The sequence below is a fragment of the Podarcis filfolensis genome (assembly GCF_964270895.1).
Source record: "Podarcis filfolensis genome assembly, chromosome: 9".
NCBI lineage: Eukaryota > Metazoa > Chordata > Lepidosauria > Squamata > Lacertidae > Podarcis > Podarcis filfolensis.
The window spans coordinates 51,632,241-51,649,528 of record NC_139610.1 but is presented as its reverse complement, the minus strand read 5'-3'; the positions used below and the strand labels follow the sequence as shown (position 1 = coordinate 51,649,528).

Below are 17,288 nucleotides of genomic sequence, written 5' to 3'. Positions count from 1 at the left end.
TACTGTATTGTTTTAATTAGTGTTTTTATGGAGCAGTCAAGTAATTTCGTTGTCCCTGAGAGGGGGCAATGACAATAAAGATATTATTATTATTATTATTATTATTATTATTATTATTATTATTATTACAGAGTTCAGTGAAGCAGGCACATAGTCCTTGAAAACTAGGAGCTTGATGGAACTATATCGATTTCCCAATATGCACCAGAGCAGGGCCTATGTCTAATTCAGGGGTAGCAAATGTGGTGCCCTCCAGACTACAACACCCATCAGCCCCAGCCAACACAACACAAGGTCAGGTTTGATTGGAGTTTTTGTTCAACAACATCTGGAGGGCACCACACTGGCTACTCCTTGTCTGATTCATATAGCACTGGAAATCCACTGTGACATGGTAGCCATTCCAGATTACACATTGTTTTTATGTAAGCAAGGAATATGGGGGGGGGGGGAGTGCATGCAGCACAACTGCAACATAGTGGTGCAGCTGGGCACCAGCCGAAGCTGATAGAAGGCACTCTGCACCACCAAGGCCACTGTGAGATTAATATGGTTTTGATACCCTACAGTCTGCCAAGCCATAGTATGAGTATGTGACTGAGGAATCAGGTTTGTATATAGTCTCACTTCTTCCTGCTTCAATTCAGTATTAGCCTTCCTTACCTTCTTTCACATTCCTTGGATGCTTTTAAAGTTGCAAAGAACACAATAAGGGATGCGAGTGGGAATGAACATGAGGAACTCATTGGTAACAAAATTAAGAGCAACCATACAATTTTCTTTGAATACATCAGAACCTGGGAGGAGTGTAGACCATTAGATGATGAGGGGATTAAAGCTACATGAAAGCACTGCAGAGGCTACAGAAAAGCTATTAAAAAACATAGCCTTGTGTTTGAACCATGGAAGATGTGAGACAGATCTTATAATTATTGTCTTCCGACCTGTGGAACACCCTCCCACCAGATGTCAAATAGAAAAACAACTACCAGACTTTTAGAAGACATCTGAAGGCAGCCTTGTTTACGGAAGCTTTTAATGTTTAATAGGTCGTTGTATTTTAATATTCTGTTGGAAGCCGCCCAGAGTGTCTGGGGAAACCCAGCCAGATGGGCGGGGTATAAATAAATTATTATTATTATTATTATTATTATTAATAATTATAATATTATTACAGATACCCAAGCGTGAACTGACATTTTCCAGCAAGGGGAATATACGAAGAATGGAGCAAACAGTAGTGACAAGGAATGAAGTGCTTCATCTTACTGAACTGACAAATAAAAAATTAACAAATCACCAAGTCCAAATTAACAAATCACCAAGTTGAGTTCCTAAAGAACTCAAATGTGAAATTGCTGGTCACGTGAGACAAATTACTATTATTTATTTATTTCATATAATTTATATACCACTTGATAATAGAGGAAGCCTCAAAGAGGTTTGCAAATAAGATAAAACAATAAAATTATCACACACCAGAATTACATTCACAATTTAAAGCATACAGAAGGTTAAAACCACTAAGACAGATTAAAAGGAAGGAACATTTTATCATATGTGGTGGGAATACTGGAAGACGGAAGAAATACCATCAAAGGAACAATGGAAAGAAAAGCTGATGAACTATGCAGAATTGGCTAAGCTAACAGACAAACTACGAGAGAAGGACAAAAAGGACTTCAAAAGAGTCTGGGAACCATTTACAGTTTATATGCAGAAACAACAGAACTGGATTCACTGGCAGGATTTGAATAAACTTCACAATTTCATTTGAGTAACAGTGGTTTTTGCAAAAGGCATCTGAAACAGAGATTGCCAGGGTGATGGGGAGGATACTGGAAGCGGGAGGGGAGGATTTGTTTTCTGCAAAGGCTGCTGCCGCAAAGGAGGAGGAAGTAGGCAGAACTTGGGAGAGGCTGCACAGAGAGAGGGGGGCGTGATACTCTTGGGGTGCAATGTTCTGCACCCCCTCCAATGAAGGTTTCAGGTGTAATATGTGTAAAATAAACTATTTCTTAAAAACAATAGTCTCTGCTGTGCCTCATTCCAAAGGAACACAAACTCAGATTAAGTGCCAAGATTCCAGAGGTTTTTGGCACTTAATCTGAGTTTGCATGGCGATTCCTGCCCCCTCCCACAGATGGAATAAATAAAGACACAGGACACCAGAATTTAGGTTAATGGGCGAAAAATGGCCACAACTTTATTGATTACAGGTAAGAGCAGTATTGGCTTTAGGCATTGGCCCTATCAGACAAACCGGTATAACCGGGAAGGGTTAAGCACCAACAGGGGGAGCCCCCAAGATGCACATCCCTAGGCGCTCCCCGAGGGGTTACCGCTCGGGAGCGCGCTTTAGACCCTAGCCTCCATAGGTTTCGGACGAGGTGACACCCCCCGGAGTCCTTTAACAAACTACCCTTCAACATTTGGGGGAGGTGATGGCGTTCCTCCCCCCAACTCATATGCATAATAATACGCCTGCCAATCCCTAACCGCCACACGAGCCAGGCTCGCCACTAATACCCTCAGACCTGTAACCAATCCCTGATCCCTTGGAAAATGTCAGCAAGCCAAATATCGTTACCAGCATCGGAGAGATGCACGCCATCCCCGCGGTAGAGGGCCTCCTCGCTAAAATGGATGCCAGGGTGCTCAATGACCCGCCCACCCATCGCGGCCACTCTACGTGCCACCGAGCGCTCCAGGATCCTCCTGGATCTATTCACAGCCACAGGGTTTTTGGAATCCCTCCACACGTGCCTCTCAAGCAAAGATGACCAGATAATTGTTAGATTCAGATAGGAGGCCCACAACTCCCCCAGGTCATTGAGACTATGCCACATTAAGTCCACCCCCTTTCTGTAAGCTAGGTCGTTCTCGCCCAGTTGGATGACCACCGCCTCCGGTGGGCCTTCAACAGCAATTCTTTTAGTAACTGCTGGGAAGAATTCTTCCCAACGCATTCCACGACGCGCGATCCAGGAAACTTCAACATTGTTTGGAAGCTGCAAGTTGCACCAGCCCCTGGTAACCACATGCACTCTTGCCCAGTGGACAATGCTGTGGCCAATGATCCACAGACGCACCATCCCGATACCTGAAAATAAAAACAGCAACAGAACCGGGTCAGGGGGGCCGATGGGGGAAGGAACGTTAGCATGTCTTCCGGATGTATCCCTTGTAAGCGTTCGACTTCCACTGCCCCATGTCCATTATCCTCTACGCCGGTAAACCCATGTGCACAGCGGTGGTTGCAGCCCCGATGCGGAAGGAATGTGCAGCGTACTCCTAAGATGGGAGCCCAATGGCAGCGATTGCCTTGTGCATAACCCTTGTGAACTGGTGCTTTGACAGGCGAGAGCCATCTGCGTGTATGAAGAAAAGGCCACAGGCTTTAGGTCTTAAACACAGGAACTTTCTTGCGTCCTTTACTGGGCAAGGGCCGGCCTTCTGAGTAGCCTGCAGGCGGATTAGGGCCCCTCTACCAAGCTGATCAGTCTTTGAGCTGCAAATTTTCAAGATTACCTCAGAGCTAGACAAGGTCACGTCCTCCAAGAGGAGCCCACTGTTATTTTTATCTGGTTGGTCCTCACAGACCACCTCACCTATGCGCAAGGCGCCAAAGAAGGCGAATGAAAAAGCTGTGGAAAATAACCTGGCCTCATACCTAGACCAGAAGATGACCCTGAGCTTCTTACGCATTTGCATGAGCATGTCATAAGTTATGGGTCTTCTGCTATCGGAGCTAGGAGGTTGTGACCTACACCAGCCCTCCAGCAGCTTCCGTACCACAAAGTGTGCGCAGGGGTCGACTGAGAACAGAGCTTTGGAGAAGAACGATATTGCTGCGGAATGAATATTGAGGGTTTTGGGAGCCCGCCCTAAGTTGTGGAGGTGCACTAGATATTCTAAAACCTCCGACTTGGCCGGGGGCCTGCCTGGCTTAAATACCCCTTTCTTCTGGTGAAATGATGTGAAATCTGACCACGCCTTATTATAGGATCTTAGGGTTGAGGGAGCAACTGCTGACAATACTTCCTTTATCACTTCTTGTTGCCAATACTCCAGAGGTGCTCCGGAAAGGCTGAGGCAGCTGCTGCGCATCTGGTGCCAATGAGCGAGAGCGATCCATCTGGAAACGAGACAGAGCATCCGCAATGTTGTTATCAATACCCAGTACAAATTTGGCTGAGGCATATAAGTTTAGCTGAAGGCAGGAAAGGACAAAATACCGTAAAAGCGACGCTACTCTAGGCGAACGAGAAGATTGCTCATTTAAAACAGACACCACTGCTTAGTTGTCTGTCCAAAAGCAGACCCTGTGGTCTTTAAATTGCTTGGCCCATAGATGAATTGCAACTACTATAGCGAAGAATTCTAAGAATGTTAAATCGCGAAGTATGGGTTTTCCCTGCCATGAAGAGGGCCATCGCTGTGCGCACCACTGCCCTCTAAAGTAGACGCCGAAACCCAGAGAACCTGCTGCGTCTGAATGCACCTGGAAATCGGATTGCAGGGCCATGCTATCCTGCCAAAGTGATATTCCGTTATAGTCGTCTAAGAATTGCAGCCACACCCCGAGATCCGATTTTACTGCCTTCGAGAGACGCACCCGATGATGTGGCGACCTTAAACCTGCTGACAATTTTGCCAGTAGTCAACAAAAGGGACGACCGGGGGAAACCACTCGGCACGCGAAGTTAAGGTGACCCAAGAGTGATTGAATTTGCTTGAGGGTGACCTTCCTTAATGGCAATAGCTGTGAAACAAGCTCCTTTAGGGCAACCAACTTCTCAGTAGGTAGACGAGATGTTTGGGCAATTGTGTCAAGCTCAATGCCCAGGTAAGTCATCATAGTGACTGGGCCCTTGGTCTTTTCATTTGCTAAAGGGACGCCCAGCTTCTCAGCCATAGACTTGAAGGCCTGCAGCAAGGCCAAACAGTCATTTGCATTACTTGCGACCAGAATAACGTCATCCAAGTAATGCCCCACCCCTTCGGAACCAGTTTTGAACTTCAGCGCCTAGTCCAGGAAGGTGCTGAAAGTCTCGAAGGCAGCACAGGCAATTGAACACCCCATGGGCATCGCTTTATCGATGAAATAAGCACCCTGGAATTTAAAGCCTAACCAGCGATAGTCCTCAGGGTGGACTGGGAGAAGGCGAAAAGCGGATTCGATGTCACATTTTGCAGGAAGGCGCCCCTACCGAAACCCCGGACCAACTTCACTGCTTGATCAAAGGATGCATACTTCACCGTGCACAGCTTCTGGGGGATAGCATCGTTAACAGAAGCGCCCTTGGGGTAAGAAAGGTTATGAATCATACGGAATTCCCCCGGGGCCTTTTTGGGGACGATGCCAAGCGGTGAAATATGCAGCTGATCAATGGGAGGTTCCGCAAATGGACCAGCCACCCTGCCGGCCAAAATTTCCTTCTGAATCTTTTTCTTGGCAATGTCTGGTCTCTCCAAAACTGACTTTTGATTGGGGGGGGGCTACTGGAATTGGGGGTGAAGGCGACTGGAATTCTGAACCCTTGGGAAAACCCTTCCCACAGAAGAAGGGCGGCTTGCCTATTGGGATATAGATTTAAGAGTGTTTTTAAGGGATGGAGTTTAATAGGAGAGTGAGCTAGGTCGAGGGACAAATTAGTAGCGATTCCCCACTGCGCCGCGGGAGGGTCCTGACGCGCCTGAGGGGGCACCCCGGTTTCCCTGGTGGAGGTGACCCCTGCCGCCCCGAAAGTGCTGCTGCTTATTCTTGTAGCAGGTCGTTGCCGGGTGGCCACCTAAACGCATCTCGCACAACTTTTTAATTAAACCTATGAATTATTCAAAGGCGAAGACAGCTCCTTCAGCAATAACCCCTGAATGAATTATTGGTATCAGGAGGCAAGATGATTTAATTTGTCCCGGCCCCGTAAATAATTATTAATGCTTCAAGCAACGCCAAGGAATCAAATGGCTCCAGCAGCACAATGAATGAAGGATTAACGCTATGATCAAGAAAGCAAAGGTACCTTGTGACAACAAAGCAATTTAAACTGATCAGAATTGCAGGAACTGCCAGCAGCTGCTGAAAGAAAAGAAAGGGGCGAGCGTGGGCTGCCCCAAATTTAAATGCGCCCTACAAGTCCCGCCCCCGCCGCCAGCCGGTTGGCTGGCGCGGTGAATGATGAATCCTAATGAATCCCGGGATTCCCCAAGTCCCGTGGGGCTGCAGCCAACCCCGCGAAGGTGTGAATGGGGCGTGCGCCCGCAACCCCTCCCCTCCGGATGTCGGGAGTGGCTTTGTGTCCTATAACAATACAGTAAAGGTAAAGGTACCCCTGAGCGTTAGTGTACTTAGGAAACTGGAGCACGTTTCTTCAGTGCCTGGACTCAGCACTTGAGCAGATATAACAATACTAATACAAAAGAGAGTATATCTGAGCATGGGTTTCTACTCTGTACTCAAACACAACTGGAAAGGATCTGGCTTCCACCATAGCATTTATTATTATTTTTAAAGTAATCCCTTCAGATTATAAAAACACCCAGGATTAGATCAATTTGATGTTGCCATCACCGTTCAATGTTTTCACCAGGAACTATACTATCTGACTGTTTATGATGATATCTCGATAGATTTGTGGCAATCGTGCATCGCCCTTTAACAGAACGTAGCTGTATGTTGCCCTTTAAGAAACCACAGTAACTCCAGTGAAATTAATTGGCATAACAACAGAAATAGGGGGAGAAAAATAGCTAATGAAATTCATGATTTTGAATTTTGCTCTTCTTCATACATATTTTATCCAGGAAAATTTTCTTCAATTTTGTTAAAACTACTGACTATGTGGGCTGAAATCCCCCACACATTTATCTGGTCTAGGGATGACTCCTATTGACTGAGACTTACTTATGAGCAGACACTGGGCAGCAGGAAACAACAGAGCATGCTCTTCTTTATTGCGAGTATTACACAGACATTCGAGCTAGGTTTATCCACCCCATGCTATAGAAGTTCCCTGGGTGTTCAGAACAACACTACATCTCCCTATTATTACAGGACAAAAGCCCAGAAGTCACATATTTAGTTGCCTGATTTTCATCGAAGTATGGTTTATGCTACAAATCAGTCCTAAATAGAAGGCCCATATTGCTAGATCCGCACTTCGGAAGACCCAGCCCATACAGCTGTTCTTTTTTAACTGATCTCCTTTAAATTTTCCTTATCGGTTTTATTCATCCATTACCTATGCTTAATCAGGTATTCTATGTATATGTTTTAATCTACGTTTGGTTCTTGTTCCCAATTAATTTAATAATTATCTGCTTAGAGATATTGTGATGCTATTTATTTAGATGTTTTGTTTATGCTGGTCTGTGACCATAATAATGTAAATTCATTCATATGAGCAGACATGTTTAGGATTGCAGAGTCGTTCACGATTGGACCTAACCGTCAGGGGTACCTTTACCTTTATTGATTACATAGGGGTTTGCCCACACTTCCGCTTGTCCTGCTGCTTTTCCTTGGGATAAGTGGAAGTGTGGACAAGCCCTAAATAAAAGTCAAAGCTGACCTGTTGTGTTAATGAAACATACATGTGTTGGTTTGGTTATAAAATGGGGAAAATGTTTAATCACTTGAATACTAGCAGTAGACATCCTGTTGCAGGTGGAGTCTCTTTTACACAATACAAAGATGTGGCAACAGTTATATAATCTTAATCTTAATTCTATAATCTTCTGCAAATGTGTTTATCCTAAGAAACACATACAGTCAGTTATTATTAGGAAGAGAAATATTCAGATTTATTTAGATGTTTTGTTTATGCTGGTCTGTGACCATAATAATGTAAATTCATTCATTCATATGAGCAGACATGTTTAGGATTGCAGAGTCGTTCACGACTGGACCTAACCGTCAGGGGTACCTTTACCTTTATTGATTCCCTAGGGGTTTGTCCACACTTCCGCTTGTCCTGCTGCTTTTCCTTGGGATAAGTGGAAGTGTGGACAAGCCCTAAATAAAAGTCAAAGCTGACCTGTTGTGTTAATGAAACATACATGTGTTGGTTTGGTTATAAAAGGGGGGAAATGTCATTTTTTTGAGGTTAAATGGAGCATGCAGTCTATTTAGCATAACCCCAACTCTTATTTTACAGCCAAACCAGTGCATGTGTGCAAGAAAGTTGTGTATATATGCTTTGAGTCTAATATTCCAGTACATAGTCTAGAATTCAACATGATAATCATTTGTAAGGAAGAGGCTGAAGTTCCATGGTACAGCAACAGGTTCCATCCCCAGCTTCTCCTGCTAAGGCTGGGAATGTTCCCTGCTCCCAGTCAGCATAGACTAGTTAGAGTATTTGTCCTTTCAGATGTTGCTGAACTACAACTCCCATCATCCTTGACCATTAGACATGCTTGCTAGGGTTGATGGGAACTGTAGTTCAATAACATCCAGAGGGTCAAAGGTTCCCCATACCTGGTGGAGACATTGAGCTAGATGGACTAATGCTCTGCCTCAATAAAGGCCTATGCTCCTGTTTAATCACTTGAATACTAGCAGTAGACATCCTGTTGCAGGTGGAGTCTCTTTTACACAATACAAAGATGTGGCAACAGTTATATAATCTTAATCTTAATTCTATAATCTTCTGCAAATGTGTTTATCCTAAGAAACACATACGGTCAGTTATTATTAGGAAGAGAAATATTCAGATACTGCAGCCCAGACATCTTGACGACAAACTTCATTATGCATGACAGCAGCTGAAACTAAACATTAATTTGGGTAGGAAGTTTTATAATCCACCACCTAGGCCAGCAATGGCCAAACTTGGCCCTCCAGCTGTTTTGGGGCTACAACTCCCATCATCCCTAGCTAATAAGACCAGTGGTCAAGGATGATGGGAACTGTAGTCCCAAAACAGCTGGAGGGCCAAGTTTGGTCATGCCTGACCTAGGCAAAGCATAGAATCCAGACCATTCTGGGGTGTGACTTTGTAAACATATTTTATCTGGTAGATGTGGAAGGTTAAGTATTCCAGCTAAGTGTTTTTCAGGACACTATGTTGTCCTGATGAAGGAGTCATTCCAAGGCCCTATTATAGTTGAAGGGAAATTTTCAAGGGAATTCTTAGGTCTCAACTTGGGGGAAAATTCCATTTCTTTCAGCCGCTTGCAAGAAGTTCCTCAGAAAGACATAGTACACTGGTCACTGTCTCTTCGAGCTCCTGCCGTCGGGACGGAGATACAGGACGATGAAGACAAGAATGAGCCGTCTTAAGAACAGCTTCTTCTCCAGAGTGATCTCGGCCCTGAATGGGAAGCCTGGACTTTGAAAGTCATCTAATCTTCCTTGCTGTACTATACTGTATTGTTTTAATTAGTGTTTTTATGGAGCAGTCAAGTAATTTCGTTGTCCCTGAGAGGGGGCAATGACAATAAAGATATTATTATTATTATTATTATTATTATTATTATTATTATTACAGAGTTCAGTGAAGCAGGCACATAGTCCTTGAAAACTAGGAGCTTGATGGAACTATATCGATTTCCCAATATGCACCAGAGCAGGGCCTATGTCTAATTCAGGGGTAGCAAATGTGGTGCCCTCCAGACTACAACACCCATCAGCCCCAGCCAACACAACACAAGGTCAGGTTTGATTGGAGTTTTTGTTCAACAACATCTGGAGGGCACCACACTGGCTACTCCTTGTCTGATTCATATAGCACTGGAAATCCACTGTGACATGGTAGCCATTCCAGATTACACAGTGTTTTTATGTAAGCAAGGAGTATGGGGGGGGGGAGTGCATGCAGCACAACTGCAACATAGTGGTGCAGCTGGGCACCAGCCGAAGCTGATAGAAGGCACTCTGCACCACTGGCAGGATTTGAATAAATTTCACAATTTCACTTGAGTAACAGATATTTCAGAGAAATGATAAGGGATTTTATTTTTGTGTAGGAAAAGCAGGATATGATAAATAAAACCAAATAACTCAGCACAGGGGGAGTTGAGGTAGGTCCAGAAGAGGGGAGGGAGAATAATTGTAAATAACTTGATGAATGAGATTTGTATCATTAATTGTTATACAGTAAAATTCAAAAAAAATTCTAAATAAATAAATAAAACTCATCCCAACTTCCAAGCATCTGGGTAGGCTTGTCTAAGTAATAATGTATTCTTATGGTAACTTGTCCCTCATGGGTGTGGGTATGTGGCCTCCTTACCAGAGGACTGGAAAGTACTCCATGTAACACCAGATTTTAAATACCAGATCCATAGTTAAAAGACAATCTTTGCTAGTGCAAAACATGGTGTTGGACATCAAAATACGATGGCTCTAAAGGTAGATTGGACAAATTCATGGAGAATAAGGCCATCAATCATTACGAGTTATGAAAAGCATATGCTGTCTCAAGGATCAGAGGTAGCTTGCACCTGAACACCAGGGCCTGAGGAACAATGGTCGGAGGATTCCACTGTCCTCGTGTTTCAGCTTTTGCACTTCAAATAAGCATCTGGTTGGCCACTAAAGGAAAAAGCACACTGAACTAGATAAAAGCCAAGAAGTCTTTAAAAAACCCGATCATGAGATCCAGCAAAGTAACAATGGTGGGTTTTTTAAATTACGCGTTTTGTGTTGTCATTTTGTATTTTTATGTTGTGAACCACCCTGTGATCTTCAGGTGAAGAGCACAATACTAATTTAATTAAACAACAACAACAAGTATGATCTCAAAACATAACCACCAAAAATCCAGGTAAGCAAAATGTTTCAACCTCAGGGGCGACCAGTTCTATTCCCCATCTGAGGTAAAGTGGGAAGATGCTCTTCCCTGCTGCAGCTGCACTTGCTTGTGACACATATATGCTTCCAGTGAGATCTTACTGGAAGCCACCATTGTGCAACCCTGGCAGTAGCAGCCAAGGCACTCGCAGGGGCATTGCTCCAAAGGATTCTGCCACCTGAGGTGACTGCTTCAATCTGCCAGCCCTGCTCAGCCTGGTGCTTAAAAACTGACAGGCTTCTGATGAACTTCAGGTTCATGCAGTGGCGTAGCGTGGGGGGTGCAGGGGGGGCCGGCCGCACCGGGCGCAACATCTGGGGGTTAGGGTTAGGGGGCGCAAATCCAAGGGTTAGGGGGCGCAAATTACTTGCCTTGCCCCGGGTGCTGACAACCCACGCTACGCCACTGGGTTCATGTAAGGAAAAGCAGATCTTGAAATTCTGGTGTCCTAAACCACACAATATTTACCAGTCAAACCTGAAGGTTGTGAATAATATGAATAAGCCATTAAAAACATAATTGTTACTTAGCTTTGCTTTTTACCCAAGCATTTCCTTGTTATGGAAATTATTACATAGGTACTAATTGCACATATGAAACAAGCCTTAAGGCTCAGATAATTAAGAGTTCTCTATTCACAGCAAATATATAATCATTCTGAATGATATAATCATTTTTTTAAACAAGGAAATCAGGAAAAAACAGTAGCAACAGTAAATGAAGTGCTGCTTATTTTGTTGAGAATAATATCAGAGAATAAGCTTGTAACCGTCTTCTTATTGGCACAAGCTGGGGATCTGGGCGCCATAAACCTTACAAAATGCACAATTCACTTGTGATGCTCATTGTCTAAAAATATAAATTGATGGGCTTCCGGAGGCGGAGGGCTTCCGGAGGCGGCGCCAACGGCAATGGCGGTCTCCTTCTAACCGGGAGGGAGAAGCTCTGCGGAAAGTGGGTCTGTCCGCTATGGCGAAGCGGAGACCCTTCCAAAAATCACAGGCAGGAGAAGCCTGTGAGCGTGGGACTCGGCGGGCACCATTAGCGCCCCCCGAATTGGCAAAGGAACCCCGTAAGGGGTCCCGGAGCGTAACGGGAGGCGCGGTGCTGAGAGTCAATTGCTACTTCCATGGGGCGAAGCCGCACAGCTGTTGCCGGAGAGCGCTGACCTTTTTCCTGTGACAATTTGGCTGCTAAACAACTACCCATGAGTAGGTGAAGCTTAAGAAATTGGGACTAAAGGAAGAAAAAAGGGATTAATTTGACACTGAAGCGGGAAGGTGTAAACAGGAAGTCCACCTTCCATTTTGTACACAGATCAAAGCAAAGACGCTTCTAAGCTAAGACCTGGAGAGCGGTGCTTTTAAACTTCTAAATCCAGACATTAAAGTGAAAGAACTCCCCCCCCCCCCAGGATAGTGGAGGTGGGGGGAAGAGGGGAAAGTGACTTTGTTTCTTCTGGGGAAAATAGAGACAATTGCTTAACTCCTGGGACGGACTGCCAGGTGCATTAGAACTGTTGCATTGAGAGTTGCGCTTTCTATGGACATTGTAACTTTTTAATGGTTAACTCTGCAAAGGAGATACTTGTTGAAGGTCTTCTCTGGACTTGAAACTCTTGCTAGCTTTTTCTCTTTTTTTTTGAGGGGGTTTAAGAAAGTTGGAAAAGACTTATTTACTATTGTAAATTGAATGACTGCTACAGTAGCCCCCTAGAGGAATATTGAAGTTGTACATCCAGCTGGGGGATTTTTCCACTCTGGACTTTGGGGATTTTTCACGGCAAGACCTGACTGTGGGAATCGACCTTGAGGCATAGACAGAGGTGGGATGACGGATAGAACAACACGTTCGGGAAAGGCTAGAGTGCAGCAGCCCAGCACAATTTCCCAGCAACGCAGACCATCTGTTCCTGGCCCTCCTGTGACACAGGGGGAAGACTCTGTACAAGTTGAGTTGTACAAGTTGTACAGGACAACGCTGCATCCTTTTGCTTGTGGTGCTGCTGCTGCTGCACCAAGATGCTGGGCTGCTTGGCGAGATGCAATCACACTTTCGCTAATACTTTGGGACCAATGAATCAGGCGAACCCGCCCCTCCCATTTATTTGCACCCCGCTTTGATCGATCACCTTTTCGGTGCTGCAGCGATGGGACAGCCCACCCCACCAAGACGTCAGCCCCGTGCAGCGTCTGGAAGCAGCTGCGTGGTGGTGTCCTTTTTCGCCCGAGTCCCGATCCCTAGCTCTGCTGACACCTCCTCCTGCCCGAGAGCGCCCCTCTGTAAGTGGCCAGGCGCCTTGGAGAGGGAGGGAGGCTCGGTCCCGCCCGCTGGGAGGTGGGAATAGGGGCTGCCCCATGGAGCGGTCCCTGCTGCTGCTGCTGCACTGGGAGCCGGGGTCAGTGCATGCCATCGGAAGGTGCCCGGGGGGCCACTGAGAGCGGCTGTCGGCGTGGGAGGAGGGGGAGGGGAAACGGATCTCCTCCTTCCTGGAGAGACCTGGACCCGGCGGCGGCGGCAGTAGCAGTAGCTGCCTGACCTTCCCGTCTCTCTCCAGGGACCTTTCGCTGGTGCAGCGCGCGGCTGTGCTTGGGAGGTGCGCTCTCAATGTCACCAGCGGTCCATGTGCGCAGCTGATACTGAGGGCCCAGCTCTGAAGCCCGGGGGCGATCAGCAGGAGGAGGAGGAGGAGGAGGAGGAGGAGGGAGATCAAGGGGACGCCCAAGTGATGAGAAGTTGAGGGAACCCTGAAGTTGCACCCCCTTGCTTGCTTCCTCCTCCAGCCCGGAGGCAGCAGCCGAGCTCCGCATCAGGTACAGCGGCTGATAGCGGAAGAGACACCAAGGGGAGCGAAGGGAATCTGCTGCTTCTCCCGGACCGGCCGCCGCCTCCGCAGCGGATTTGGAAAAGAGCAGCAAACGCCCATTGCGTTTAAAGGGGACGGGCGGGACATCGCCGCGGGCCAGACGCTCCCCAACCCTCTGTGACGCTTCCTCTTCTCGCCCCATTTCCGAGGCAAAGGCAGGGGATCAGGTCCTGAAGTGAGGTAAGGAAGCGGAGGAGCTTTGCAGGAAACCGCGGCGGCGGCTGCCTCTTGGCGCTGGCAAGAGAAAGGGAGGCTGCGAGAAGGGGATGCTGAAGGTGAAACAGGCGTCGCTGCTGGAGAAGAGGGGTTGGGCAGGTGGGAAAGTTGGCCGGCGGGGCGGGCGCACGCCCGGTGAGCGGGTTGTGTGTGCGCGCGCGCGCGCCTGCCTGCGAGCCCGCACTTGGCCACGAGGGCTGGGGAGGGTCGCCGAGGGGAGACGGAAGCCGGGGGCATGGGTGGAGTCGACGCCGCGCTGGGAAACTGAAGGGTGCGGGTAGCTTAGGAACCGCAGGTGGAGACAGAGCATCACGTGTGTGCTGTGGAGGGAGAAGGGGTGGGTGGGAGTTGTGGACACACAGCTTAGTATCCCAGTCCGGGGTGTGTGTATGTGTGTGTTTTGCTCTCTCTCCCTATGTGTGTGTGTGTGTGTGTGTAGAGAGAGGGGTGAGCGCGCGCGCGCGCGCCCAGGCAAGAGTTTGTATCTATTATGTGTCCCCGCGCGCGTCTGTCTCCTTCCACTCCGGGAGTTTGTGTATACAGTATATGTACAGTATGTATATATATATATGCGCGCGCGTTTCTCGGCCGAGGAAGTTGGCCGGAGGGCGCCGAGGAGGACTAGGAGAGGGCTGCTTCTGAGAGGAGCCTCGTCCAAATCCTCGCCCGCTCTTTTCTGCCTCCTGCAGAAACTTTCAACTCATTTCCCCAGCCGCAGACTCCTTCTCCCCACGCAACTGAACTCCCGGCTGCCCTTGGCTGGCGGGACGGTGCCCGACGCCCCGTTGGGGGCTGGCGACCTTCCCTGAGGGAGGAGCCTGAGGCGCAGCGAGAGGGGTTAAGCCCGGGGCCCCGTGGGAAGGAGGCATCAAGGGTAGGGGGTCGTGGGGGTGGGGAGGTGGGGAGGGGGAAGGGGTTGCTTCCAGAAAAAAAGGGGTTTTTGTGTCTGGGGAAGTAAGTTGGAAGTTTCTGGAGGAGGAAGAAAAGAACGGGTGAGGATTTGGACGAAAGAGTACATTAAGGGAAGTACGTAGAGGCAGGCTGTGCACATGGCTGCAGGAGGGCAGGCTTTATGTGTTTTGGGGGGGCAGAATTGAGCTATCTGCCATGTGGTTGGCTAGTTAAGTATTATTTATTTGTTCGTTTGTTTGATGGGGGGGAGCAGCTGCCCTCCCCGCCCCCTTTGGTTATGCCCATGGTTGTGCATCCAACAGCCCGCTGGGGGGGGGGGGGATGAGGGGCTTTGTTTTAAAAAGTGCTTCAGAAAAGGGAGAGTATCTTTGGGGAGGGAAAGAGGCTGGTCTCCTAGGAACAACAACAAAACTTAGTGCCATTGCCATGAACAGATGGGGTGGAGCTCCTAGACCTGGAAGTAGAGCTTATTTCTAGGGTCTCTATACGTTGTGTTTGGGATATGTAATGCCAGTAGAAGAAGAAAGAAAGAGGGTGTGGGGAGCCTCTCTTGGGCAGCAGGCCAAGCAGGCTTGTATGGAAGTGAGATCAGTAGCTCAGAAGCATGGTGGGGTGAACTAGAGGGCTTATTTGAACTTGCTAGGAGCAGGTCCAGTACTGCAGGCAGGAGTTGAAAGTGTTCTGGGGGGATTATGGACAGTTGTCATTGGAGGGGATATGCATACAGAAAGGGCATAGGCAGTGCTATTTTTCTAGAAAAAGAAGTGCCGGAACTCACTATGAATGCCTCCCTTGTTGTCTTAAAATGGTAATAGCTCCCACCTGAGAGTTGCCAGAACTGAGTTCTGGTGAGTTCTGGCTGAAAAAAGCCCCGGGCATTGGAATATAGGGAATTAACTAGTGCTGAGTTGCACTGCTCCCCTGATCTGATTAAGAAGGGTAGAATGGAAGGTGTATCTGAAAAAAACTGAATGGCACAAACTCAAATGTGTATTGTTAGGCTGAACACACCTGGCTTGTAGAGAGAGAGATGATGCTTCATGTGGGAACCGATGATGGGTCCTTGACAAAATGCTAGTGGAGTCTCAGCTATATACGGTATTTGGAAAAGGAACAGACTGTGTGGAATAATAATAATACAGGACAGGTACCATCTAGATCAGGGGCGTAGCGTGGGTTGTCAGCACCCGGGGCAAGGCAAGTAATTTGCGCCCCCTAACCCATGGATTTGCGCCCCCTAACCCGTGGATTTGCGCCCCCTAACCCTAACCCCCAGATGTTGCGCCCGGTGCGGCCGGCCCCCCCTGCACCCCCCACGCTACGTCACTGATCTAGATACAGTCTACTCTAAAGAAGAATAGTGTGTTGCAAAGGCTTTAGGAGAACTAAAATCCCAGGTACAGCTTGACTTTGCTCATTTGCTTCTGCTGCACCACTGCAGTAAGCACCTCCTCTCCATCTGTTCCAATGCTACTGTTTCTTCACATTCTTTGTCCTTCTTAGAACCGTAATGCCACAATCCTTGCCAGTCATGCAAAGCGTTCATTATTTTTGTATAGGAGCTGTGAAACTGAAGTATTTAAATGACAAAATGCCTTTTAATACAATATGCCTACTTGTACTTTTATCACTTTAAAAAATAATTTTGTGTAGATATTGGTAGATACAGATTCATTTTTGTTCTGACATTGAAAGTGAAGTATTCAATTTTGTTTGAATATATTTAGGCACTGGCATAAAAATGAATACAGTAAATAGCCAAAGAAATAATTAAATACAGTAGGAACATATAGCTCTTCAGTTTGCTTAAGCAATCTTTTTTTCTGATTAAAATATTTTGGCTGCTAACTTGTCCTTCCATACAGTACGCAATTAAGTTCAACCAAAACTATCTCACAAATAAAAAAGGATTGCGGATTTCTTGATAGACCCCTCCAGTGATGGTTGCTAGACATTACTGGATTATGATTTGTTTAAAAAATTGGAATTTATATTAGTCAAAATAGAAATAGTGGCATAACATAATCATTTATTTTTAATGTACCACATTCGTATCCTCTATCTTTCCTCCAAAGATACTGCCAAATGCTATCTTGACAAGCACCCTGTGCAGTTGGTTGCCTGAGAAATAGTGACTGGCACAACGTCAATTTGTGGCTATCTGAAATTACATCTCTCCAGTCCTACAGAACAATGCTAACCATGCCCTGAGGGATGATGAGAGTTGCAGATCCATTGCCACACCTGAATCCCTTCTGGCTTCTGCGGTTCAGGGTAGACCGTGGAACAGGCTATTCTTTTGAGATGTTGCTGTACCAGTTTCAGGCTGGCACAGTAGAGAATATTTTTATATATGATCAACCACATATAAAGGGGAGGTAGATATTACTTCCAGGAAAAGTAAACATTCTTCTTGACTCATCCTGATGTTTGAGCAGATAAATAGGCACAGAACGCGACAGATTTGCCAGTTACCTTGTTTTAGTGGTGCACCA

The 17,288-nt window shown here is 46.7% G+C and overlaps 1 protein-coding gene and 1 long non-coding RNA gene across 2 annotated transcripts in view; both read left to right on the top strand.

Moving 5' to 3' along the window:
• Window positions 1-17,288, top strand: part of LOC310742613 — a 510,016-nt gene that overhangs the window by 117,668 nt on the left and 375,060 nt on the right. The window lies entirely within an intron of this gene.
• UGT8 (UDP glycosyltransferase 8) overlaps window positions 13,019-17,288 on the top strand; it is a 41,579-nt gene continuing 37,309 nt past the window's right edge. The window contains exon 1 of the mRNA XM_083571413.1: window positions 13,019-13,845. The gene's annotated coding sequence lies outside the window, so the exon portion shown is untranslated. The remainder of the gene's footprint in view (window positions 13,846-17,288) is intronic.